Source organism: Syzygium oleosum, unplaced genomic scaffold (genome assembly GCF_021117445.2).
Source record: "Syzygium oleosum isolate NSW1041296 unplaced genomic scaffold, Sole_v2.1 Sole_v2.01, whole genome shotgun sequence".
Taxonomy (NCBI): domain Eukaryota; kingdom Viridiplantae; phylum Streptophyta; class Magnoliopsida; order Myrtales; family Myrtaceae; genus Syzygium; species Syzygium oleosum.
In genome coordinates this window covers 13,247,903-13,275,129 of record NW_026607485.1, presented here as the reverse complement: position 1 = coordinate 13,275,129, position 27,227 = coordinate 13,247,903, and the positions used below count along the sequence as shown (strand labels likewise).

The window sequence follows — 27,227 nt, the reverse complement described above, 5'->3', positions numbered from 1 at the left end:
CGCTGCTGCTTGGGCGAGATCGAGGCTGACCTACGACGGCGCTGGCCGGCCTAACCTTGGCTGGGCGAGGCCGGCCTAACCTTGGCTGGGCGAGGCCGGCCCGCCGTCGCTCGGTGAGGTGAAACCCAACGATGGCGAGGTCGGCCTTGGTCTCACCCAAGTAGCGGCAGGCGAGGCTCACTCTTGCCAATGGCCGTTGAGGGCAAGCTTTGCTAGAGGCCGGCGAGGTCAACCTCGCCGGCCCGCGCCTCTGGCCGGTCGCTGGACCAGCTAGAGGGAAGAAGGGCAGAAAAAAAAAAAGAAAAGAAAAAAAGAAAAGAAAATATTTAAAAATTATCACGTCAGTGTTGGTCAGACGGCCAACGGCCATGTCAGTGCAGGCCGGCTAAAATTGACCGGATTGACTGAATTGGCAAAAAGTAAAAATGTTTATGACTGAATTGGCAAAATTGAAAGGTTTATGACTAAATTGGCAAAAATGCAATAGGTTTAAGACTTTTTGAACAATTTTCCCCGGTATGAATAGGATACCATCACAGCATCATGTGTTGTGCAAAATGTCTATTTTGGATGCAGCTTCAGGATGTAATTCCTTCACTCGCTCCTCTCCTCGCCTTACCAATCATTTGCGCAGTTAAGGATTTTGTTCCGTCGAGATCAAACAGCATATACCCCCCTCCTTTCTCTTTCTCCATACTGATCAAAACGTCCATTAAGATTCAACATGAATTACTGAGTGACATGGTTGAGGTTGTTCCCAAGTTTGTGACAATTCCAGGGTGACTAACAAGTACATCACGTGATGGGACAACTCTGTTAATAACATATCAGGGCATTATTGTCAAATTGCCAAACACTTCTCAAATTGAACACAGAGCGGAAGGAAACGATGACTCAAAATCCATCTTATTTACATTTCAGCTCGTTCCACGTTCTTATCAGACTGCCTTTCTAGCCTTCTAGGGGGCCAAATCTTCTTCTGCTTGGTTATAGTTCTAGGACTGATTCACCAGCAGCCACCACATGCTCTGCAAGTAGTTTACTACCTCTTTTCTATGGTTGCGCAAATAAAACTAGAGTACAGTCAGATGCTGATACTTATGAATGAAAATTCTGAGTCACTTCAACGAAGGGCCAATACATCATTCGCATTACGCCAAAGTCTCCACTTTTACACCGCACGACGCGCTTTACTAAAATCAGCCACGACACAAGACATCCAACAAACAAGCTCCCTCACACGTAGCATTTAATCACCAAATCACTACCTCTGTATTTCCACCAGAAAAGGGATTGATTTACAGCAACATTTAGCTCTATCGTAGCTCAAAAGAGCTCATAACAATTGAGAAAAAACACTGAGATCAACTGCAACCCCATTGGAACTACGAATGTCAACTACGAAAGAATCTCACCCTCCTCCCCAATCAAAATTTTCTCATCATCGTCGTCTCCCAAAAACTTGTCCTTCATAAACAATCCTAAGCGCTCCAGCGGATTCTTATAGTGAGCCCCATCAAACAGTCCTGATTTCAGATCCATCATCAACGTCAGCAAGACGAGGTGATGAACCGGAACACTCACTCAACATCTCAAGTTCCTTCAAAATCTCGAGATTTTCCTCTAAGTCGACAGTCTTTTCCATCTGAACGCAGGATTAAACAATTTCACGCCCATCAGTGTTGAATACAAATACTTTTTTTCAGTTTTGACCACCCATGAAGAAACAAGTCGAAGAGTTAAACCTTTTGAAGTGAAATTCGAGCAGCTTCCCTCTCTCTCCCTTTGCATTCTGCCTTCAGCCTCTGCTCTCATTCGCGCAGCAGCTTCTGCTGCTCTGATCTGAGCTTCAATCGTTGCTTTTTCTGCATTGTAAGAAGACAAAATTGTTAATCACCACAATACGAGTTGTTGGAACAGCAATGAAATTCCAATAACCGTTCTAATTCCAATATCTGTAATGAACGGAAACTACGACATTACATGCCAAAACCAAAAGCAACATATTTGGGGATTACATTCAGACAATCAGATCTGAAGTATATGGACAATGGACTGACAAAGGTTCACATATTCTCTCTACCAAAATAGAGTTCAGACCTATCGTGGCAGCAGAATAGTCTCTTGTGGAAAGAATGTCCGTCAAGGAAAGAAGAGCTTTCACAAGACCAGGGAAATCTTGGGAAATTGAGTTGTCCAGCTACACACTGAGTTAGCTTAATCAATAAGAGGTCTCATATCATAATTTGACAGCCAAACTTGTTTGGAATTGATGACTCATTTGATCATTTGATGGATCAGGATTTCGCATCAGTATTATTACGCCAACAAATTACTTGGTTAACAAAAATTACCAATCATTCTATAAGAATGAAGTGATTAATGGAAGTGCCTAATGCTGCACTCATGAAGGGTAAGCAGTTCCAGCAAAAGTTCTCATCCCTCCACCTTCATAAACTTCCCATTGTTAGTAATTGTTTTACTTTCGTTTACACATGCTGTGTGCCAATGCTATATCCTTTTTAACATATTTTCATCTACTGACTGGCACATTAATCATAATAAATTGTTGGTAATGATGAACTAAATTAGCACAGTATTATTGCTATGAAAGCATTCCCATATGAAACACGTCACTAAATTTGTGTTAACTTAACATTACATTTCACCATTTATGACCACCGGAAAAACTAATGCAAAATGCATTGCCTCAGGCCAATCAATGGCAACAGAACATTATTTTTCTTTTTTTGCCCCAAGCGGCACCACAGTCATTGGGAAACAAATCTACAAGAGCCTTATCATGGTTCTTGTGACATCCTCAAATTCGACCATATTCGGAATGTAATGAAATGATGATTTTAATCGATGCACTATTAGTAATTCTCGCTCTGAATTGATCACTCATGAGAGACTAACCGATTGGGAAAGGCTGTTAAGGAATTAAATACGCACGACCTGAAAACTCGATCAGGGATTGACAATTCGACCATAAGGATTGACGAGGGACAATTTTGAGCCATTATAGACCGATCAAGGGATGGTTATAGAATGATTCGCCAATAGCATACAATCGGATCGCGGGTGATTCCGTTTGACCGTTGTATGTATTGCGAACGATCCTAAACCCATTGACTGATGATCGCGTACTTTGGAACTGACGATTGATCCCTCGCAATTACATGACAATCGAGATCATCCATGATTCGAGAAAACTTAAACGTGGTTTGATACCGAATCAACCACGGGTCGAATTCGCGTAACTCCTAAAAGCCGCCCGTTAGTTTGAGATATACTAAAGTCGCAATTGATTGATTTTTACCACGAATTAGAATCCGAATTTGGATGTCGAATCTTCGAGGATTTCAAAACTAAATTATTGGACACCGCCTCATTGATTTGCTCGTTTATCGGTTTGCTCGACATTCTCGGAAAAGGATTTAACGGGCCGAGAATTTGAGCCCACGAGGAAGTGGGCCAGACGAAGGCACATTGGGCCTCAAGCCCAATGTGATTCGGCCACATGGGCCCAAGGCAAACCCAAGTGGCCCAATTTAGCCCATTGAATCCAATTTCAGGCCCAATTGCAATTCAAGCCCAAGTTTGAGCCCATTAGCATTTTCAAGCCCATTCATAATCCGTTTGAGCCCAAATTCGGTTATACGAGCCCGTACGAAATTCTAGCTCGTATACGCGTATAAGTATTTTTATACCTTGTGAAATTACCAAAATACCCTTCTTGCATTTATGACAAAGAAACCAAAGAAATGATGAAGAAGACTTTGGGGGTTTGGCATTTATGTGGGGGGAATGATGATGAAGACTTATAGGGCATGCATTAAAGAAGAGAAATATCTCTCTTGTTCCCTCTCTTCTCCCTCCCGCGTCCATTCCTCTCTCTCTCCTTTTTCCTCTTCCACGGCAACTTCCCCTTTTCTCTTTTTTTTTTGTTGTTCCTTCGGCTGAGCAAACAGAACAGCCCCCTTGCTGTTGTGTTGCTGCTGTGTTGCTGCCGTGGAGCAACCAACAGCCACGCCGTGACTCCCCGCCGCCGTGCGCAACCCGTCCGTGCCGTTTTCGTCGCCAAATCGCCTCACCGAAGCCAAACCGGTTCTGTGGCTGCTGTCCAGCCGAGACCCAGTCGTCGTCGTCTTTCCGTGTCGATTCCGGACCGTGCAAAGCGTAGCCCTCGCCGCCGCCGACGCACCGGTGTCTCCGGAATTTTAAACGGGTGAGTTATCGCCCTAATCCCTTGCTTAGTAGGTTAAACTTCATTAGAGCGGATTAGTTTAAGTTAATTGTGCTTAGTACTAATTGATTAGGGATTAGTGATAATCTATTGGATTAATTATATTATTATTTTATTAATTTTCGGAAATTAAATAATAATATTTTATTAATTTTCGGAATTAAAAATATTATTATTTTATTAATATTTTTGTGGAAATTCCGAAATTAAATTGTGTTTATTTTAGGCTTAAATTGTGATGCCTAAGTTAGAATTTGCCTTATATATTGGTTTGTATGCCAAATTGAATTGTTTGGTTAATTTTGAGTATAGCATGTCGGGTATTTAATTAATAAACCCTGAGGTGTCGGGTTTATTTGTTAAGTTTTATGTGAGAATTATGTTGTGTATACTTGAATATAGAAGCATGCCAAGTTTGGAAATTTATTGATATGTGCATAATCACGTGTGAATATTTTAGTACATTTTTTTTATGTGGAGAAGTTGGATATTTCAACGTATTAGCACGGATTATGTTTGCATTGGCTATTGAAAATTATAATGATGGAACCTGAGTGTTGCTATGTGTGCATGATCACCTAAAGGTTCCTTTCGTGCCCGGTTATATCGGAAAACCGTATACCGGATGACCGCCAACCTAGGGTTTGGCCGTGGCCCTAACGGGTGTCCCCAATTTGGTAATTGGAAGCCGTCGCTGGTAGCAGGGGAGACGTAGTCATTCGCGAATCGGATTCGGAATGAACCCATTTATGGGATATGCCGTCATTGTGGTTGGGTGAGACGATGCCGTGCCCGATGGGGCGGGACGATGCCCGGATATACCGGAAGAGCGCCAACCTGATGCGAATATCGCGGGTTGTGCTGTAGCCCCTGGTGTGGCTGTAGTAATTGGAATACGCGTGAAAAATTGTGGTAGCATTGCGCTTGATTATGGAATGAAATTGTTAGACACGTTATGGGACGGGCCGAAGCGGTTTCACTTTATAATCAGGACACGTATGAATGCATTGTACTTGAGAAAATTGATGCGTATTCTGATTGTATTATATGCTTATTGCATTATTATGGCATACGGTGAATCATAACGTACAGGGCGTGTGCATGTGCCCAGGGCAAGGTAAGGTTGCCTGTGATTGTGTTGTGAAGTACCTGTATGTTCTATATTGAGTTGTCTGCCATCGATGTATTGCATGTGTTAGGTACATCCGAGATGAGTTGACCTCCTAGTCGAGGCTTAGGTCGTGAACTCGCTGAGATTTATCTCATTCGTTGTTGTTAACCACTTTTCAGGTCATCCGATATGAGTACACGTACCGTTCCTTGGGAACCGGCTTTTGAGGGAGAACACTTTTTGAGGTTATCCTCGTAGATAGAGGAGCTAGGTTAACCCGTACTGTTCAGTTGTAATCGGGAAGGTCCGCGTGGTGTTCTTGTAATATATTAACCCGATGTATTGCTGATGATGTTGTTTGAATTGAGGTGTGTTTTCCCGACTATCCCCGTTGTTATGATTGGGAGTTTTTAATTCGCTTCCGCATGTGTTTAATCGTTAGTAATTCGATTGGGTCGGCGTTGCATCCTGGGACGACGCATTTATAACGACCTTGGTGGGATGTTAGTGCGCTCGAGGGTCGGGGCGTGACATCCCTGTTTAAGTGGTATCAGAGCATGGTTAGCTCGATCCAAGTTTGGTCGATACCTGGAGTGATAAGGTGCGATGAGTTTTGGGATAGTTAGCTAGGAAAACGTCTTGTGCCTGTGCTTGATTACTTGATTTTATTGTTAGAAGCGGGTTGTTCATGACTTCTAATTCCTTGTTGGAATTGGAAAGCAGGTTTCTGTGAGAATCCTGCGAGATGAGCAATCCTGAGCAAAGGATTCCTAGGAGAAGGGCAGCTTTAAATCAAATTGGTACTGGAGGAAGGGCTCAAGAGGATCCCAGGTTAGATAGGATTATGCAAGCCCTAGAGACTTTGGTAGGGCAGCGAGCTCAGGACCAAGCTGCAGCTGCTGCTGTTCCTGCCGCCGCACCTGTTGATGTCCCGTTAGCTGGGATCGGGATTGGGGATCGACCAATGCATAAGCTGGTCGAACAATTTCTGAAGCTAAAGCCGCCGAAGTTCTCTGGCGTAGGTGATCCAGAAGCAGCAACTCTCTGGGTTAGAGAATTGGAAAAAGGTTTCGCCTTACTTCGGTGTTCTGAAGAAGAAAAGGTGACGTTAGCGGTTTACCAGCTGCAGGGTAACGCTAGCACTTGGTGGGAAGCCACTCAAAGAAGAGTCTTTCCTGAAGGTACGGTTCCAGGGTGGAATGCCTTCGTGGAAGCGTTTAACGGGAAATACTTCTCAGACTGCGCAAGAGAGCGGAAGATGGCTGAGTTCCAACAACTTGGTCAGAATCATCTGTCAGTTGATCAGTACGAGGCGAGGTTCGCCGAGCTGTCAAAGTATGCCCCGAGATTAGTCGAAGAACCGATCGATAAAGCAAGGAGATTCCGGGATGGTTTGAAACCGGAAATCAAGGATCAACTAGTGCCCTTGAACCTGAAGAATTATGATGAACTGTATGAACGGGCTCAGCTGATTGAGAGGAACATGGCAGAACGTACAGCCGCATCTGGATCGCGGTTTGTACCTAATCGGGATAATCGTCGATTCGGGAAGGGACCGATGATTGGAGGAAGGTATCCTATTCCACCCAACAAGAAGAGTGGCGTTGGGAAACCGGCATACAACTCCAATGCCGCGTGTCGATTTTGTGGGAAAAGGCATGGGAACGGCCCTTGCCCAAACAAGACAGTGATGACAGTGACGTGCTTTAACTGCGGCCAACAAGGCCATTATTCGAGGAACTGTCCCCGTCAGAGGATGCCATCTCAACAAACCCAAGTGGGGCAACAAGCTAGCAATGCTTCGCAAAATCACCTAAATCGGCCACAGGCGCAGGGAAGAGTATATGCTATGGCCAGAAAGGAGGCGGAAGATTCGCCTGGTGTGGTCACAGGTACGGTCTCTCTTCAAGATTATGCTGCATATGCACTATTTGACCCGGGAGCTTCGCATTCATTCATCTCTGAACAATTTGTCAGATTAGTGGGGCTTAAACCGAAACCTTTGGATGTAGTTCTTCATGTTACCACTCCACTAAAAGAGGAAATGTTAGTTACTGATAGGATGTCTAGACAGTAAAATAGTTATTTGTGGTAGAGAGGAATTGATAGATTTACCGGTCATAGCGATGTATGACTTTGATGTCATAATCGGAATGGATTGGCTCACTAAGCAACGAGCTATAATGGATTGTTACCGTAAGGTAATTCAGTTAAATCCATTGAATCGTACCAGTTACGAGTTTGTGGGAAGCAGAGGAGGAACCTCGATCCCTTTGATTTCGTCGGTTGAGGGAACTAGGCTATTGGATGATGGATGCCAAGGTTATCTAGCGACCGTAGTTAATTCATTGGTTGAAGAACCAAGAATGGAGGACATAGCTGTGGTGCGTGATTTTCCAGATGTCTTTCCGAATGAATTACCGGGATTACCACCTGAAAGAGAGATAGAATTTATAATCGAGTTGGCTCCTGGGACAGAGCCAATTTCTAGAGCGCCTTACAGAATGGCATTATCAGAACTGAAGGAATTGAAGGTACAGATGCAAGAGTTGCTAGATAAAGGATTCATTCGCCCTAGTGCATCACCTTGGGGAGCACCTGTATTATTCGTGAGGAAGAAAGATGGTTCGTTACGTTTGTGTATCGACTATCGACAGTTGAATCAGGTGACCATCAAGAACAAATATCCGTTGCCAAGGATAGATGACCTATTCGATCAACTGCAAGGGGCGTCGGTATTTTCCAAGATAGACTTGAGGACAGGCTATCATCAATTGAGAATTAAGAAGGAGGATATACCAAAGACAGCATTTCGGACTCGGTATGGTCACTACGAGTTTACGGTGATGCCGTTTGGATTGACTAATGCCCCAGCTATTTTTATGGACTTAATGAACAGGGTGTTCAAAGCATATTTGGATCAATTTGTCATAGTATTCATTGACGACATACTGGTGTATTCGAAGATCCCTGAGGAGCACGAGCAACACTTGAGGATGATTTTACTAACCTTAAGAGAACACGCACTTTACGCCAAGTTTAGTAAGTGTGAGTTCTGGCTCAGTCGAGTAGCTTTTCTTGGTCATGTGATCTCTGGTGAAGGAATCTCTGTGGATCCAACAAAGATTGAGGCAGTTATGAACTGGCCGAGACCGACAACGGTAACGGAGATTAGGAGTTTTCTAGGTCTGGCTGGCTACTACAGGCGATTCGTAGAAAGGTTCTCTGCGATCGCTACTCCTATGACACATCTATTGAAGAAGGAAGCAAAGTTCGAATGGACGGATAAGTGTGAGAGGAGTTTTCAAGAACTCAAGCACAAGTTAACTACCGCTCCAGTGCTGACGATACCATTCGGTCCTGGAGGGTATGAGATTTACAGTGATGCGTCACTTAAAGAATTAGGATGCGTTTTAATGCAACATGGAAAAGTAGTTGCATACGCGTCCCGACAGTTAAGGCCACATGAGTTAAACTACCCGACTCATGACTTGGAGCTAGCGGCGATCATTTTTGCCCTAAAGATTTGGAGACATTATTTATACGGTGAAAAGTTTCAGATTTACACGGATCATCAGAGTTTGAAGTACTTATTTTCTCGAAGGAATTGAATATGAGACAGCGCCGATGGATGGAACTTCTCAAGGATTATGATCGCGACATCCCGTATCATCCAGGAAAGGCTAACAAAGTAGCGGATGCGCTTAGTCGAAAGTCTGCCATCGCGCACCTGATGATTAAGGAATGGACTCTACTTGAGAGAGTACGAGATTCAGAGTTCAAGTTTGAAGTTGGTCACCTTTCAAGTCTGTTGGCTACCTTAAGAATCGAGCCGAGGTTCAAGCTAAGATTAAAGCGTGCAGTTTAATGGATCCCGAAATTCGAAAGATTCCGCAAGGGGATGCAGATAAAAGAAAACCTGATTTTCAGGTGACTGAGGATGGAACTTTAAGGTTTCGCGAACGACTGTGTGTACCCGACAATATGGAACTCAAAGATGAGATCCTATCAGAAGCACATCGCAGCAAGTACAGCATTCATCCAGGTAGCACCAAGATATATCAAAATCTACGTCGACACTATTGGTGGAGTGGCATGAAAGTGGATGTAGCCAAGCACGTAGCCAGGTGCTTGACGTGCCAACAAGTGAAAGCGCAGCATTGCAAACCAGGTGGACTGCTACGACCACTTGAGATCCCAGAATGGAAATGGGAACACATCACGATGGATTTCGTGATGGGTCTACCAAGGAGTCAGAGAGGTAATGACTCTATTTGGGTCGTAGTGGATAGACTGACTAAGTCTGCTCATTTCATTGCTGTACGAAAGGACTTTACCATGGACAGATATGCGGAATTGTATGTACGCCATATTGTTCGCCTTCATGGAGTACCGGTGACGATTACTTCGGATCGAGATCCCAAGTTCACCGCTACATTTTGGAAAAGTCTTCAAGTTGCCATGGGAACGAAGCTGCAGTATAGTACAGCTTATCATCCGCAGACGGATGGTCAATCCGAGAGAACGATTCAAACTCTCGAGGATATGCTGCGAGCTTGTGTTTTGGATTTCAAGGGCAGTTGGGAGGAACAACTGCATCTCGTTGAGTTCGCTTACAACAATAGCTATCAACAGAGTATTAGAATGGCACCATTTGAAGCGCTGTATGGTAGAGCCTGCAGAACTCCAATATGTTGGGATGAGGTTGGAGAAAGGAGAATAACGGGTCCAGAGTTGGTACAGCAATCAGTTGAGGCAGTTAAGGTCATCAGAGAAAGGCTTAAGACAGCTCAAAGTCGTCAGAAAAGCTACGCAGACAAACGACGAAGACCTTTGGAATTCCAAGTAGGTGATCACGTCTTCCTCAAAGTGTCACCTATGCGAGGAACTTCACGATTCGGCAAGAAAGGAAGGCTAAGCCCAAGATATGTTGGACCGTTTGAGATTTTGGAGAGGATTGGGATCTTAGCTTATCGTCTAGCTTTACCGCCGAAACTGTCTCAAGTACATGACGTCTTTCACGTATCGATGTTGAGAAAGTATGAACCTGATCCGACCCACGTGCTGAATTACGAAGACATAGACGTGGACGATAAAGTGTCGTATGTGGAAAGACCGGTACGGATTGAGGATAGAAAGGAACACGTGCTACGGAACAAGACGATTTCATTGGTCAAGGTGATTTGGCAACACCACGGAACGGAAGGAGCAACTTGGGAAAGCGAAGAAGTAATGAGGCATCAACACCCCCATCTTTTTGAATAGTATGGTTATTTGTAAATTTCGAGGACGAAATTTCTTTAAGAGGGGAAGAGTTGTGACATCCTCAAATTCGACCATATTCGGAATGTAATGAAATGATGATTTTAATCGATGCACTATTAGTAATTCTCGCTCTGAATTGATCACTCATGAGAGACTAACCGATTGGGAAAGGCTGTTAAGGAATTAAATACGCACGACCTGAAAACTCGATCAGGGATTGACAATTCGACCATAAGGATTGACGAGGGACAATTTTGAGCCATTATAGACCGATCAAGGGATGGTTATAGAATGATTCGCCAATAGCATACAATCGGATCGCGGGTGATTCCGTTTGACCGTTGTATGTATTGCGAACGATCCTAAACCCATTGACTGATGATCGCGTACTTTGGAACTGACGATTGATCCCTCGCAATTACATGACAATCGAGATCATCCATGATTCGAGAAAACTTAAACGTGGTTTGATACCGAATCAACCACGGGTCGACCGCGTAACTCCTAAAAGCCGCCCGTTAGTTTGAGATATACTAAAGTCGCAATTGATTGATTTTTACCACGAATTAGAATCCGAATTTGGATGTCGAATCTTCGAGGATTTCAAAACTAAATTATTGGACACCGCCTCATTGATTTGCTCGTTTATCGGTTTGCTCGACATTCTCGGAAAAGGATTTAACGGGCCGAGAATTTGAGCCCACGAGGAAGTGGGCCAGACGAAGGCACATTGGGCCTCAAGCCCAATGTGATTCGGCCACATGGGCCCAAGGCAAACCCAAGTGGCCCAATTTAGCCCATTGAATCCAATTTCAGGCCCAATTGCAATTCAAGCCCAAGTTTGAGCCCATTAGCATTTTCAAGCCCATTCATAATCCGTTTGAGCCCAAATTCGGTTATACGAGCCCGTACGAAATTCTAGCTCGTATACGCGTATAAGTATTTTTATACCTTGTGAAATTACCAAAATACCCTTCTTGCATTTATGACAAAGAAACCAAAGAAATGATGAAGAAGACTTTGGGGTTTGGCATTTATGTGGGGGAATGATGATGAAGACTTATAGGGCATGCATTAAAGAAGAGAAATATCTCTCTTGTTCCCTCTCTTCTCCCTCCCGCGTCCATTCCTCTCTCTCTCCTTTTTCCTCTTCCACGGCAACTTCCCCTTTTCTCTTTTTTTTTGTTGTTCCTTCGGCTGAGCAAACAGAACAGCCCCCTTGCTGTTGTGTTGCTGCTGTGTTGCTGCCGTGGAGCAACCAACAGCCACGCCGTGACTCCCCGCCGCCGTGCGCAACCCGTCCGTGCCGTTTTCGTCGCCAAATCGCCTCACCGAAGCCAAACCGGTTACGTGGCTGCTGTCCAGCCGAGACCCGGTCGTCGTCGTCTTTCCGTGTCGATTCCGGACCGTGCAAAGCGTAGCCCTCGCCGCCGCCGACGCACCGGTGTCTCCGGAATTTTAAACGGGTGAGTTATCGCCCTAATCCCTTGCTTAGTAGGTTAAACTTCATTAGAGCGGATTAGTTTAAGTTAATTGTGCTTAGTACTAATTGATTAGGGATTAGTGATAATCTATTGGATTAATTATATTATTATTTTATTAATTTTCGGAAATTAAATAATAATATTTTATTAATTTTCGGAATTAAAAATATTATTATTTTATTAATATTTTTGTGGAAATTCCGAAATTAAATTGTGTTTATTTTAGGCTTAAATTGTGATGCCTAAGTTAGAATTTGCCTTATATATTGGTTTGTATGCCAAATTGAATTGTTTGGTTAATTTTGAGTATAGCATGTCGGGTATTTAATTAATAAACCCTGAGGTGTCGGGTTTATTTGTTAAGTTTTATGTGAGAATTATGTTGTGTATACTTGAATATAGAAGCATGCCAAGTTTGGAAATTTATTGATATGTGCATAATCACGTGTGAATATTTTAGTACATTTTTTTATGTGGAGAAGTTGGATATTTCAACGTATTAGCACGGATTATGTTTGCATTGGCTATTGAAAATTATAATGATGGAACCTGAGTGTTGCTATGTGTGCATGATCACCTAAAGGTTCCTTTCGTGCCCGGTTATATCGGAAAACCGTATACCGGATGACCGCCAACCTAGGGTTTGGCCGTGGCCCTAACGGGTGTCCCCAATTTGGTAATTGGAAGCCGTCGCTGGTAGCAGGGGAGACGTAGTCATTCGCGAATCGGATTCGGAATGAACCCATTTATGGGATATGCCGTCATTGTGGTTGGGTGAGACGATGCCGTGCCCGATGGGGCGGGACGATGCCCGGATATACCGGAAGAGCGCCAACCTGATGCGAATATCGCGGGTTGTGCTGTAGCCCCTGGTGTGGCTGTAGTAATTGGAATACGCGTGAAAAATTGTGGTAGCATTGCGCTTGATTATGGAATGAAATTGTTAGACACGTTATGGGACGGGCCGAAGCGGTTTCACTTTATAATCAGGACACGTATGAATGCATTGTACTTGAGAAAATTGATGCGTATTCTGATTGTATTATATGCTTATTGCATTATTATGGCATACGGTGAATCATAACGTACAGGGCGTGTGCATGTGCCCAGGGCAAGGTAAGGTTGCCTGTGATTGTATTGTGAAGTACCTGTATGTTCTATATTGAGTTGTCTGCCATCGATGTATTGCATGTGTTAGGTACATCCGAGATGAGTTGACCTCCTAGTCGAGGCTTAGGTCGTGAACTCGCTGAGATTTATCTCATTCGTTGTTGTTAACCACTTTTCAGGTCATCCGATATGAGTACACGTACCGTTCCTTGGGAACCGGCTTTTTGAGGGAGAACACTTTTTTGAGGTTATCCTCGTAGATAGAGGAGCTAGGTTAAACCCGCACTGCTCGTGTAATCGGGAAGGTCCGCGTGGTGTTCTTGTAATATATTAACCCGATGTATTGCTATGATGTTGTTTGAATTGAGGTGTGTTTTCCTGACTATCCCGTTGTTATGATTGGGAGTTTTTAATTCGCTTCCGCATGTGTTTAATCGTTAGTAATTCGATTGGGTCGGCGTTGCATCCTGGGACGACGCATTTATAACGACCTTGGTGGGATGTTAGTGCGCTCGAGGGTCGGGGCGTGACATCCCTGTTTAAGTGGTATCAGAGCATGGTTAGCTCGATCCAAGTTTGGTCGATACCTGGAGTGATAAGGTGCGATGAGTTTTGGGATAGTTAGCTAGGAAAACGTCTTGTGCCCGTGCTTGATTACTTGATTTTATTGTTAGAAGCGGGTTGTTCATGACTTCTAATTCCTTGTTGGAATTGGAAAGCGGTTTCGTGAGAATCTGCGAGATGAGCAATCCGAGCAAAGGATTCCTAGGAGAAGGGCAGCTTTAAATCAAATTGAGTGCTGGAGGAAGGGCTCAAGAGGATCCCGGTTAGATAGGATTATGCAAGCCCTAGAGACTTTGGTAGGGCGCGAGCTCGGGACCAAGCTGCAGCTCTGCTGTTCTCGCCGCCGCACCCGTTGATGTCCCGTTAGCGGGATCGGGATTGGGGATCGACCAATGCATAAGCTGGTCGAACAATTTCTGAAGCTAAAGCCGCCGAAGTTCTCTGGCGTAGGTGATCCAGAAGCAGCAACTCTCTGGGTTAGAGAATTGGAAAAAGGTTTCGCCTTACTTCGGTGTTCTGAAGAAGAAAAGGTGACGTTAGCGGTTTACCAGCTGCAGGGTAACGCTAGCACTTGGTGGGAAGCCACTCAAAGAAGAGTCTTTCCTGAAGGTACGGTTCCAGGGTGGAATGCCTTCGTGGAAGCGTTTAACGGGAAATACTTCTCAGACTGCGCAAGAGAGCGGAAGATGGCTGAGTTCCAACAACTTGGTCAGAATCATCTGTCAGTTGATCAGTACGAGGCGAGGTTCGCCGAGCTGTCAAAGTATGCCCCGAGATTAGTCGAAGAACCGATCGATAAAGCAAGGAGATTCCGGGATGGTCTGAAACCGGAAATCAAGGATCAACTAGTGCCCTTGAACCTGAAGAATTATGATGAACTGTATGAACGGGCTCAGCTGATTGAGAGGAACATGGCAGAACGTACAGCCGCATCTGGATCGCGGTTTGTACCTAATCGGGATAATCGTCGATTCGGGAAGGGACCGATGATTGGAGGAAGGTATCCTATTCCACCCAACAAGAAGAGTGGCGTTGGGAAACCGGCATACAACTCCAATGCCGCGTGTCGATTTTGTGGGAAAAGGCATGGGAACGGCCCTTGCCCAAACAAGACAAGTGATGCTGACGTGCTTTAACTCGCGGCCAACAAGGCCATTATTCGAGGAACTGTCCCCGTCAGAGGATGCCATCTCAACAAACCCAAGTGGGGCAACAAGCTAGCAATGCTTCGCAAAATCACCTAAATCGGCCACAGGCGCAGGGAAGAGTATATGCTATGGCCAGAAAGGAGGCGGAAGATTCGCCTGGTGTGGTCACAGGTACGGTCTCTCTTCAAGATTATGCTGCATATGCACTATTTGACCCGGGAGCTTCGCATTCATTCATCTCTGAACAATTTGTCAGATTAGTGGGGCTTAAACCGAAACCTTTGGATGTAGTTCTTCATGTTACCACTCCACTAAAAGAGGAAATGTTAGTTACAGTAGGATGTCTAGACTGTAAAATAGTTATTTGTGGTAGAGAGGAATTGATAGATTTACCGGTCATAGCGATGTATGACTTTGATGTCATAATCGGAATGGATTGGCTCACTAAGCAACGAGCTATAATGGATTGTTACCGTAAGGTAATTCAGTTAAATCCATTGAATCGTACCAGTTACGAGTTTGTGGGAAGCAGAGGAGGAACCTCGATCCCTTTGATTTCGTCGGTTGAGGGAACTAGGCTATTGGATGATGGATGCCAAGGTTATCTAGCGACCGTAGTTAATTCATTGGTTGAAGAACCAAGAATGGAGGACATAGCTGTGGTGCGTGATTTTCCAGATGTCTTTCCGAATGAATTACCGGGATTACCACCTGAAAGAGAGATAGAATTTATAATCGAGTTGGCTCCTGGGACAGAGCCAATTTCTAGAGCGCCTTACAGAATGGCATTATCAGAACTGAAGGAATTGAAGGTACAGATGCAAGAGTTGCTAGATAAAGGATTCATTCGCCCTAGTGCATCACCTTGGGGAGCACCTGTATTATTCGTGAGGAAGAAAGATGGTTCGTTACGTTTGTGTATCGACTATCGACAGTTGAATCAGGTGACCATCAAGAACAAATATCCGTTGCCAAGGATAGATGACCTATTCGATCAACTGCAAGGGGCGTCGGTATTTTCCAAGATAGACTTGAGGACAGGCTATCATCAATTGAGAATTAAGAAGGAGGATATACCGAAGACAGCATTTCGGACTCGGTATGGTCACTACGAGTTTACGGTGATGCCGTTTGGATTGACTAATGCCCCAGCTATTTTTATGGACTTAATGAACAGGGTGTTCAAAGCATATTTGGATCAATTTGTCATAGTATTCATTGACGACATACTTGTGTATTCAAAGAGCCCTGAGGAGCACGAGCAACACTTGAGGATGATTTTACTAACCTTAAGAGAACACGCACTTTACGCCAAGTTTAGTAAGTGTGAGTTCTGGCTCAGTCGAGTAGCTTTTCTTGGTCATGTGATCTCTGGTGAAGGAATCTCTGTGGATCCAACAAAGATTGAGGCAGTTATGAACTGGCCGAGACCGACAACGGTAACGGAGATTAGGAGTTTTCTAGGTCTGGCTGGCTACTACAGGCGATTCGTAGAAAGGTTCTCTGCGATCGCTACTCCTATGACACATCTATTGAAGAAGGAAGCAAAGTTCGAATGGACGGATAAGTGTGAGAGGAGTTTTCAAGAACTCAAGCACAAGTTAACTACCGCTCCAGTGCTGACGATACCATTCGGTCCTGGAGGGTATGAGATTTACAGTGATGCGTCACTTAAAGAATTAGGATGCGTTTTAATGCAACATGGAAAAGTAGTTGCATACGCGTCCCGACAGTTAAGGCCACATGAGTTAAACTACCCGACTCATGACTTGGAGCTAGCGGCGATCATTTTTGCCCTAAAGATTTGGAGACATTATTTATACGGTGAAAAGTTTCAGATTTACACGGATCATCAGAGTTTGAAGTACTTATTTTCTCAGAAGGAATTGAATATGAGACAGCGCCGATGGATGGAACTTCTCAAGGATTATGACTGCGACATCCTGTATCATCCAGGAAAGGCTAACAAAGTAGCGGATGCGCTTAGTCGAAAGTCTGCCATCGCGCACCTGATGATTAAGGAATGGACTCTACTTGAGAGAGTACGAGATTCAGAGTTCAAGTTTGAAGTTGGTCACCTTTCAAGTCTGTTGGCTACCTTAAGAATCGAGCCAGAGGTTCAGGCTAAGATTAAAGCGCTGCAGTTAATGGATCCTGAAATTCAGAAGATTCTGCAAGGGGATGCAGATAAAAGAAAACCTGATTTTCAGGTGACTGAGGATGGAACTTTAAGGTTTCGCGAACGACTGTGTGTACCCGACAATATGGAACTCAAAGATGAGATCCTATCAGAAGCACATCGCAGCAAGTACAGCATTCATCCAGGTAGCACCAAGATATATCAAAATCTACGTCGACACTATTGGTGGAGTGGCATGAAAGTGGATGTAGCCAAGCACGTAGCCAGGTGCTTGACGTGCCAACAAGTGAAAGCGCAGCATTGCAAACCAGGTGGACTGCTACGACCACTTGAGATCCCAGAATGGAAATGGGAACACATCACGATGGATTTCGTGATGGGTCTACCAAGGAGTCAGAGAGGTAATGACTCTATTTGGGTCGTAGTGGATAGACTGACTAAGTCTGCTCATTTCATTGCTGTACGAAAGGACTTTACCATGGACAGATATGCGGAATTGTATGTACGCCATATTGTTCGCCTTCATGGAGTACCGGTGACGATTACTTCGGATCGAGATCCCAAGTTCACCGCTACATTTTGGAAAAGTCTTCAAGTTGCCATGGGAACGAAGCTGCAGTATAGTACAGCTTATCATCCGCAGACGGATGGTCAATCCGAGAGAACGATTCAAACTCTCGAGGATATGCTGCGAGCTTGTGTTTTGGATTTCAAGGGCAGTTGGGAGGAACAACTGCATCTCGTTGAGTTCGCTTATAACAATAGCTATCAACAGAGTATTAGAATGGCACCATTTGAAGCGCTGTATGGTAGAGCCTGCAGAACTCCAATATGTTGGGATGAGGTTGGAGAAAGGAGAATAACGGGTCCAGAGTTGGTACAGCAATCAGTTGAGGCAGTTAAGGTCATCAGAGAAAGGCTTAAGACAGCTCAAAGTCGTCAGAAAAGCTACGCAGACAAACGACGAAGACCTTTGGAATTCCAAGTAGGTTATCACGTCTTCCTCAAAGTGTCACCTATGCGAGGAACTTCACGATTCGGCAAGAAAGGAAGGCTAAGCCCAAGATATGTTGGACCGTTTGAGATTTTGGAGAGGATTGGGATCTTAGCTTATCGTCTAGCTTTACCGCCGAAACTGTCTCAAGTACATGACGTCTTTCACGTATCGATGTTGAGAAAGTATGAACCTGATCCGACCTACGTGCTGAATTACGAAGACATAGACGTGGACGATAAAGTGTCGTATGTGGAAAGACCGGTACGGATTGAGGATAGAAAGGAACACGTGCTACGGAACAAGACGATTTCATTGGTCAAGGTGATTTGGCAACACCACGGAACGGAAGGAGCAACTTGGGAAAGCGAAGAAGTAATGAGGCATCAACACCCCCATCTTTTTGAATAGTATGGTTATTTGTAAATTTCGAGGACGAAATTTCTTTAAGAGGGGAAGAGTTGTGACATCCTCAAATTCGACCATATTCGGAATGTAATGAAATGATGATTTTAATCGATGCACTATTAGTAATTCTCGCTCTGAATTGATCACTCATGAGAGACTAACCGATTGGGAAAGGCTGTTAAGGAATTAAATACGCACGACCTGAAAACTCGATCAGGGATTGACAATTCGACCATAAGGATTGACGAGGGACAATTTTGAGCCATTATAGACCGATCAAGGGATGGTTATAGAATGATTCGCCAATAGCATACAATCGGATCGCGGGTGATTCCGTTTGACCGTTGTATGTATTGCGAACGATCCTAAACCCATTGACTGATGATCGCGTACTTTGGAACTGACGATTGATCCCTCGCAATTACATGACAATCGAGATCATCCATGATTCGAGAAAACTTAAACGTGGTTTGATACCGAATCAACCACGGGTCGAATTCGCGTAACTCCTAAAAGCCGCCCGTTAGTTTGAGATATACTAAAGTCGCAATTGATTGATTTTTACCACGAATTAGAATCCGAATTTGGATGTCGAATCTTCGAGGATTTCAAAACTAAATTATTGGACACCGCCTCATTGATTTGCTCGTTTATCGGTTTGCTCGACATTCTCGGAAAAGGATTTAACGGGCCGAGAATTTGAGCCCACGAGGAAGTGGGCCGGATGAAGGCACATTGGGCCTCAAGCCCAATGTGATTCGGCCACATGGGCCCAAGGCAAACCCAAGTGGCCCAATTTAGCCCATTGAACCCAGGCCCAATTGCAATTCAAGCCCAAGTTTGAGCCCATTAGCATTTTCAAGCCCATTCATAATCCGTTTGAGCCCAAATTCGGTTATACGAGCCCGTACGAAATTCTAGCTCGTATACGCGTATAAGTATTTTTATACCTTGTGAAATTACCAAAATACCCTTCTTGCATTTATGACAAAGAAACCAAAGAAATGATGAAGAAGACTTTGGGGGTTTGGCATTTATGTGGGGGGAATGATGATGAAGACTTATAGGGCATGCATTAAAGAAGAGAAATATCTCTCTTGTTCCCTCTCTTCTCCCTCCCGCGTCCATTCCTCTCTCTCTCCTTTTTCCTCTTCCACGGCAACTTCCCCTTTTCTCTTTTTTTTTTGTTGTTCCTTCGGCTGAGCAAACAGAACAGCCCCCTTGCTGTTGTGTTGCTGCTGTGTTGCTGCCGTGGAGCAACCAACAGCCACGCCGTGACTCCCCGCCGCCGTGCGCAACCCGTCCGTGCCGTTTTTCGTCGCCAAATCGCCTCACCGAAGCCAAACCGGTTCTGTGGCTGCTGTCCAGCCGAGACCCAGTCGTCGTCGTCTTTCCGTGTCGATTCCGGACCGTGCAAAGCGTAGCCCTCGCCGCCGCCGACGCACCGGTGTCTCCGGAATTTTAAACGGGTGAGTTATCGCCCTAATCCCTTGCTTAGTAGGTTAAACTTCATTAGAGCGGATTAGTTTAAGTTAATTGTGCTTAGTACTAATTGATTAGGGATTAGTGATAATCTATTGGATTAATTATATTATTATTTTATTAATTTTCGGAAATTAAATAATAATATTTTATTAATTTTCGGAATTAAAAATATTATTATTTTATTAATATTTTTGTGGAAATTCCGAAATTAAATTGTGTTTATTTTAGGCTTAAATTGTGATGCCTAAGTTAGAATTTGCCTTATATATTGGTTTGTATGCCAAATTGAATTGTTTGGTTAATTTTGAGTATAGCATGTCGGGTATTTAATTAATAAACCCTGAGGTGTCGGGTTTATTTGTTAAGTTTTATGTGAGAATTATGTTGTGTATACTTGAATATAGAAGCATGCCAAGTTTGGAAATTTATTGATATGTGCATAATCACGTGTGAATATTTTAGTACATTTTTTTATGTGGAGAAGTTGGATATTTCAACGTATTAGCACGGATTATGTTTGCATTGGCTATTGAAAATTATAATGATGGAACCTGAGTGTTGCTATGTGTGCATGATCACCTAAAGGTTCCTTTCGTGCCCGGTTATATCGGAAAACCGTATACCGGATGACCGCCAACCTAGGGTTTGGCCGTGGCCCTAACGGGTGTCCCCAATTTGGTAATTGGAAGCCGTCGCTGGTAGCAGGGGAGACGTAGTCATTCGCGAATCGGATTCGGAATGAACCCATTTATGGGATATGCCGTCATTGTGGTTGGGTGAGACGATGCCGTGCCCGATGGGGCGGGACGATGCCCGGATATACCGGAAGAGCGCCAACCTGATGCGAATATCGCGGGTTGTGCTGTAGCCCCTGGTGTGGGCTGTAGTAATTGGAATACGCGTGAAAAATTGTGGTAGCATTGCGCTTGATTATGGAATGAAATTGTTAGACACGTTATGGGACGGGCCGAAGCGGTTTCACTTTATAATCAGGACACGTATGAATGCATTGTACTTGAGAAAATTGATGCGTATTCTGATTGTATTATATGCTTATTGCATTATTATGGCATACGGTGAATCATAACGTACAGGGCGTGTGCATGTGCCCAGGGCAAGGTAAGGTTGCCTGTGATTGTGTTGTGAAGTACCTGTATGTTCTATATTGAGTTGTCTGCCATCGATGTATTGCATGTGTTAGGTACATCCGAGATGAGTTGACCTCCTAGTCGAGGCTTAGGTCGTGAACTCGCTGAGATTTATCTCATTCGTTGTTGTTAACCACTTTTCAGGTCATCCGATATGAGTACACGTACCGTTCCTTGGGAACCGGCTTTTTGAGGGAGAACACTTTTTTGAGGTTATCCTCGTAGATAGAGGAGCTAGGTTAACCCGTACCTGTTCTGGTTGTAATCGGGAAGGTCCGCGTGGTGTTCTTGTAATATATTAACCCGATGTATTGCTGATGATGTTGTTTGAATTGAGGTGTGTTTTCCTGACTATCCCTGTTGTTATGATTGGGAGTTTTTAATTCGCTTCCGCATGTGTTTAATCGTTAGTAATTCGATTGGGTCGGCGTTGCATCCTGGGACGACGCATTTATAACGACCTTGGTGGGATGTTAGTGCGCTCGAGGGTCGGGGCGTGACATCCCTGTTTAAGTGGTATCAGAGCATGGTTAGCTCGATCCAAGTTTGGTCGATACCTGGAGTGATAAGGTGCGATGAGTTTTGGGATAGTTAGCTAGGAAAACGTCTTGTGCCTGTGCTTGATTACTTGATTTTATTGTTAGAAGCGGGTTGTTCATGACTTCTAATTCCTTGTTGGAATTGGAAAGCAGGTTTCTGTGAGAATCCGAGATGAGCAATCCTGAGCAAAGGATTCCTAGGAGAAGGGCAGCTTTAAATCAAATTGGTACTGGAGGAAGGGCTCAAGAGGATCCCAGGTTAGATAGGATTATGCAAGCCCTAGAGACTTTGGTAGGGCAGCGAGCTCAGGACCAAGCTGCAGCTCCTGCTGTTCCTGCCGCCGCACCTGTTGATGTCCCGTTAGCTGGGATCGGGATTGGGGATCGACCAATGCATAAGCTGGTCGAACAATTTCTGAAGCTAAAGCCGCCGAAGTTCTCTGGCGTAGGTGATCCAGAAGCAGCAACTCTCTGGGTTAGAGAATTGGAAAAAGGTTTCGCCTTACTTCGGTGTTCTGAAGAAGAAAAGGTGACGTTAGCGGTTTACCAGCTGCAGGGTAACGCTAGCACTTGGTGGGAAGCCACTCAAAGAAGAGTCTTTCCTGAAGGTACGGTTCCAGGGTGGAATGCCTTCGTGGAAGCGTTTAACGGGAAATACTTCTCAGACTGCGCAAGAGAGCGGAAGATGGCTGAGTTCCAACAACTTGGTCAGAATCATCTGTCAGTTGATCAGTACGAGGCGAGGTTCGCCGAGCTGTCAAAGTATGCCCCGAGATTAGTCGAAGAACCGATCGATAAAGCAAGGAGATTCCGGGATGGTTTGAAACCGGAAATCAAGGATCAACTAGTGCCCTTGAACCTGAAGAATTATGATGAACTGTATGAACGGGCTCAGCTGATTGAGAGGAACATGGTAGAACGTACAGCCGCATCTGGATCGCGGTTTGTACCTAATCGGGATAATCGTCGATTCGGGAAGGGACCGATGATTGGAGGAAGGTATCCTATTCCACCCAACAAGAAGAGTGGCGTTGGGAAACCGGCATACAACTCCAATGCCGCGTGTCGATTTTGTGGGAAAAGGCATGGGAACGGCCCTTGCCCAAACAAGACAGTGACAGTGACGTGCTTTAACTGCGGCCAACAAGGCCATTATTCGAGGAACTGTCCCCGTCAGAGGATGCCATCTCAACAAACCCAAGTGGGGCAACAAGCTAGCAATGCTTCGCAAAATCACCTAAATCGGCCACAGGCGCAGGGAAGAGTATATGCTATGGCCAGAAAGGAGGCGGAAGATTCGCCTGGTGTGGTCACAGGTACGGTCTCTCTTCAAGATTATGCTGCATATGCACTATTTGACCCGGGAGCTTCGCATTCATTCATCTCTGAACAATTTGTCAGATTAGTGGGGCTTAAACCGAAACCTTTGGATGTAGTTCTTCATGTTACCACTCCACTAAAAGAGGAAATGTTAGTTACAGTAGGATGTCTAGACTGTAAAATAGTTATTTGTGGTAGAGAGGAATTGATAGATTTACCGGTCATAGCGATGTATGACTTTGATGTCATAATCGGAATGGATTGGCTCACTAAGCAACGAGCTATAATGGATTGTTACCGTAAGGTAATTCAGTTAAATCCATTGAATCGTACCAGTTACGAGTTTGTGGGAAGCAGAGGAGGAACCTCGATCCCTTTGATTTCGTCGGTTGAGGGAACTAGGCTATTGGATGATGGATGCCAAGGTTATCTAGCGACCGTAGTTAATTCATTGGTTGAAGAACCAAGAATGGAGGACATAGCTGTGGTGCGTGATTTTCCAGATGTCTTTCCGAATGAATTACCGGGATTACCACCTGAAAGAGAGATAGAATTTATAATCGAGTTGGCTCCTGGGACAGAGCCAATTTCTAGAGCGCCTTACAGAATGGCATTATCAGAACTGAAGGAATTGAAGGTACAGATGCAAGAGTTGCTAGATAAAGGATTCATTCGCCCTAGTGCATCACCTTGGGGAGCACCTGTATTATTCGTGAGGAAGAAAGATGGTTCGTTACGTTTGTGTATCGACTATCGACAGTTGAATCAGGTGACCATCAAGAACAAATATCCGTTGCCAAGGATAGATGACCTATTCGATCAACTGCAAGGGGCGTCGGTATTTTCCAAGATAGAATTGAGGACAGGCTATCATCAATTGAGAATTAAGAAGGAGGATATACCAAAGACAGCATTTCGGACTCGGTATGGTCACTACGAGTTTACGGTGATGCCGTTTGGATTGACTAATGCCCCAGCTGCTTTTATGGACTTAATGAACAGGGTGTTCAAAGCATATTTGGATCAATTTGTCATAGTATTCATTGACGACATACTGGTGTATTCGAAGATCCCTGAGGAGCACGAGCAACACTTGAGGATGATTTTACTAACCTTAAGAGAACACGCACTTTACGCCAAGTTTAGTAAGTGTGAGTTCTGGCTCAGTCGAGTAGCTTTTCTTGGTCATGTGATCTCTGGTGAAGGAATCTCTGTGGATCCAACAAAGATTGAGGCAGTTATGAACTGGCCGAGACCGACAACGGTAACGGAGATTAGGAGTTTTCTAGGTCTGGCTGGCTACTACAGGCGATTCGTAGAAAGGTTCTCTGCGATCGCTACTCCTATGACACATCTATTGAAGAAGGAAGCAAAGTTCGAATGGACGGATAAGTGTGAGAGGAGTTTTCAAGAACTCAAGCACAAGTTAACTACCGCTCCGGTGCTGACGATACCATTCGGTCCTGGAGGGTATGAGATTTACAGTGATGCGTCACTTAAAGAATTAGGATGCGTTTTAATGCAACATGGAAAAGTAGTTGCATACGCGTCCCGACAGTTAAGGCCACATGAGTTAAACTACCCGACTCATGACTTGGAGCTAGCGGCGATCATTTTTGCCCTAAAGATTTGGAGACATTATTTATACGGTGAAAAGTTTCAGATTTACACGGATCATCAGAGTTTGAAGTACTTATTTTCTCAGAAGGAATTGAATATGAGACAGCGCCGATGGATGGAACTTCTCAAGGATTATGACTGCGACATCCTGTATCATCCAGGAAAGGCTAACAAAGTAGCGGATGCGCTTAGTCGAAAGTCTGCCATCGCGCACCTGATGATTAAGGAATGGACTCTACTTGAGAGAGTACGAGATTCAGAGTTCAAGTTTGAAGTTGGTCACCTTTCAAGTCTGTTGGCTACCTTAAGAATCGAGCCAGAGGTTCAGGCTAAGATTAAAGCGCTGCTTAATGGATCCCGAAATTCGAAGATTCTGCAAGGGGATGCGAGATAAAAGAAAACCTGATTTTCGGTGACGAGGATGGAACTTTAAGGTTTCGCGAACGATCGTGTGTACCCGACAATATGGAACTCAAAGATGAGATCCTATCGAAGCACATCGCAGCAAGTACAAGATTCATCCGGGTAGCACCAAGATATATCAAAATCTACGTCGACACTATTGGTGGAGTGGCATGAAAGTGGATGTAGCCAAGCACGTAGCCAGGTGCTTGACGTGCCAACAAGTGAAAGCGCAGCATTGCAAACCAGGTGGACTGCTACGACCACTTGAGATCCCAGAATGGAAATGGGAACACATCACGATGGATTTCGTGATGGGTCTACCAAGGAGTCAGAGAGGTAATGACTCTATTTGGGTCGTAGTGGATAGACTGACTAAGTCTGCTCATTTCATTGCTGTACGAAAGGACTTTACCATGGACAGATATGCGGAATTGTATGTACGCCATATTGTTCGCCTTCATGGAGTACCGGTGACGATTACTTCGGATCGAGATCCCAAGTTCACCGCTACATTTTGGAAAAGTCTTCAAGTTGCCATGGGAACGAAGCTGCAGTATAGTACAGCTTATCATCCGCAGACGGATGGTCAATCCGAGAGAACGATTCAAACTCTCGAGGATATGCTGCGAGCTTGTGTTTTGGATTTCAAGGGCAGTTGGGAGGAACAACTGCATCTCGTTGAGTTCGCTTACAACAATAGCTATCAACAGAGTATTAGAATGGCACCATTTGAAGCGCTGTATGGTAGAGCCTGCAGAACTCCAATATGTTGGGATGAGGTTGGAGAAAGGAGAATAACGGGTCCAGAGTTGGTACAGCAATCAGTTGAGGCAGTTAAGGTCATCAGAGAAAGGCTTAAGACAGCTCAAAGTCGTCAGAAAAGCTACGCAGACAAACGACGAAGACCTTTGGAATTCCAAGTAGGTGATCACGTCTTCCTCAAAGTGTCACCTATGCGAGGAACTTCACGATTCGGCAAGAAAGGAAGGCTAAGCCCAAGATATGTTGGACCGTTTGAGATTTTGGAGAGGATTGGGATCTTAGCTTATCGTCTAGCTTTACCGCCGAAACTGTCTCAAGTACATGACGTCTTTCACGTATCGATGTTGAGAAAGTATGAACCTGATCCGACCCACGTGCTGAATTACGAAGACATAGACGTGGACGATAAAGTGTCGTATGTGGAAAGACCGGTACGGATTGAGGATAGAAAGGAACACGTGCTACGGAACAAGACGATTTCATTGGTCAAGGTGATTTGGCAACACCACGGAACGGAAGGAGCAACTTGGGAAAGCGAAGAAGTAATGAGGCATCAACACCCCCATCTTTTTGAATAGTATGGTTATTTGTAAATTTCGAGGACGAAATTTCTTTAAGAGGGGAAGAGTTGTGACATCCTCAAATTCGACCATATTCGGAATGTAATGAAATGATGATTTTAATCGATGCACTATTAGTAATTCTCGCTCTGAATTGATCACTCATGAGAGACTAACCGATTGGGAAAGGCATTAAGGAATTAAATACGCACGACACGAAAACTCGATCGGGGATTGACAATTCGACCATAAGGATTGACGAGGGACAATTTTGAGCCATTATAGACCGATCAAGGGATGGTTATAGAATGATTCGCCAATAGCATACAATCGGATCGCGGGTGATTCCGTTTGACCGTTGTATGTATTGCGAACGATCCTAAACCCATTGACTGATGATCGCGTACTTTGGAACTGACGATTGATCCCTCGCAATTACATGACAATCGAGATCATCCATGATTCGAGAAAACTTAAACGTGGTTTGATACCGAATCAACCACGGGTCGAATTCGCGTAACTCCTAAAAGCCGCCCGTTAGTTTGAGATATACTAAAGTCGCAATTGATTGATTTTTACCACGAATTAGAATCCGAATTTGGATGTCGAATCTTCGAGGATTTCAAAACTAAATTATTGGACACCGCCTCATTGATTTGCTCGTTTATCGGTTTGCTCGACATTCTCGGAAAAGGATTTAACGGGCCGAGAATTTGAGCCCACGAGGAAGTGGGCCAGACGAAGGCACATTGGGCCTCAAGCCCAATGTGATTCGGCCACATGGGCCCAAGGCAAACCCAAGTGGCCCAATTTAGCCCATTGAATCCAATTTCAGGCCCAATTGCAATTCAAGCCCAAGTTTGAGCCCATTAGCATTTTCAAGCCCATTCATAATCCGTTTGAGCCCAAATTCGG

At 44.4% G+C, this 27,227-nt stretch overlaps 1 pseudogene; it reads right to left on the bottom strand.

Moving 5' to 3' along the window:
- Positions 1 to 1,218: 1,218 nt before the first annotated feature.
- LOC115683574 (transcription factor GTE9-like) overlaps positions 1,219 to 27,227 on the bottom strand; it is a 37,556-nt pseudogene continuing 11,547 nt past the window's right edge.